The sequence below is a fragment of the Myotis davidii genome, unplaced genomic scaffold (genome assembly GCF_000327345.1).
Source record: "Myotis davidii unplaced genomic scaffold, ASM32734v1 scaffold3352, whole genome shotgun sequence".
Taxonomy (NCBI): Eukaryota; Metazoa; Chordata; class Mammalia; order Chiroptera; family Vespertilionidae; genus Myotis; species Myotis davidii.
Genome location: NW_006284012.1, coordinates 33,488 through 35,242, shown reverse-complemented (window position 1 = coordinate 35,242; position 1,755 = coordinate 33,488).

The window sequence follows — 1,755 nt, the reverse complement described above, 5'->3', positions numbered from 1 at the left end:
TCTCCTTTCACCTGGTCCTGACCATCTGCTTGCTTCCTGTCTGGGCTGTTACCGATAAAGATGTGGGCACATCCCTGTTGAAGTGTGTTTGTGGAGGCCTCTCTCCGTCTCTCCTTGAGTAAGTCCTTGCACAGGGTTATCCCTGGCCCCTCTACGTTCCACCTCCTGTCACCTCTCCGGGTGACCAAGCTCCTCTCAGGGGCAAATGGTACTCAGATCCAAGATGCTGCTGGTTGCTCTGGCGTCGAGCCAGAGAATGTGTGTATGTGCACACGTGTACTCACCCACGTGCATGCTATGCACACACTCATACACGTGCACATGCATTTGGCAGACACGAGTGCACACACGTGCACACAATTACATGCCCCCACACCTTTATAGTTCTATATCTATATTGAAATGCGAGCCTTTCCCAATCCCAAACCAGTTTATTCCAGTTGTTTCCTCTTCATATTGGCCTGCCTTCTCTGGCATGTGAGACCTGGTTTCTGCCCTTAAGGCATTGTCTTTTTTGGTCAATTCCTCCCCAGCGCAGTCCCCAGCACCAACCCAACCAGATGCCTACCTGCCCTGCCCCCCGCCAGGCTTTGGGCTGCTCCATTCAGAAGGAAAGGGAGGGAGAGGGAGAAGAGTGGGGAGAGCCCGAAACATGCCAGCCATTTCGGGTGTGTGTGTGTGTGTGTGTGTGTGTGTGTGTGTGTGTGTAATGGTGACCTTCTAGACTGCAGTTTCCCGATGAGTTAGCAGGATGAGCCTCCTGTCGTGTGCTTCTGGGTCATTTGAACAGCTTCTTTGATAAGCTATTAGCACAAGCCCGTGCCCCCTTTGTAATGGGGTTGGGTATCTTCTTAGTGAGCTGTAGGAGTTCCTTTTCTTTTTCTTCTCTCCCTCCATTCCTCCCTTCCTTCCTTCATAAATTTGGATACAAGTTCTTTGCCAGATGCATGTATTACAAATCTTTTTCTCCCGGTGGTGGATTGTATTTTTATTATCTTAACAGTGTTAAGTGTGTACGTTTTAAATTTTGATGAAGTCCCATTTATCAATTTATTTTTTTGAGGCCCCTCTGCCTTCCTCCAGGTTGTGAGCATTTTCTGCTACGGCTTCTCCTAGATGTTCTATAATTTTAACTAGAGGCCCGGTATACGAAATTCATGCAGGGGGGTGGTGTTCCTCAGCCCCGCTTGCACCCTCTCCAATCTGGGATCCCTCAAGGGATGTCCAGGGATCGGGCCTAAACCGGCAGTCAGACATCCCTCTTGCAATCCAGGGCCACTGGCTCCTAACCACTCACCTGCCTGCCTGCCTAATGCTCTCAACTGCCCTCCCCTGCCAGCCTGCTCATCCCCAACGGCACTCCCCTGCTGGCCTGGTCGCCCCCCGCCCCCCCCAACCCAAATCAGGCTGGACTAGGCATCTCAGCCACCAGAGTCCAGGAGGCAGGAACCACATGGGGGTGGAATGGTGGTGGCCTGTCCTCTATTTGGCTGCATGCCCTACCCATGTGACCTGTGGGTACCCAGATGGTTGTCTGGTGGTGGGGATATGTCACATGGAAGCTTTTGTCTGAATCATCCACTTCCTCCACTCTGGATTGGAAGATCCAGCAACCCCTCCTCTGACCTCTGACCTCTGACCCCCCCACCCCCTGATCTGGAAGGATAAATGGGAAAGAAAGAGTGGGCTGGGGCAATAGCAGCAGGGACCGGTCAAGGTAAGCACCCCCACCAGACCCCACCACCTGGGTTTCAG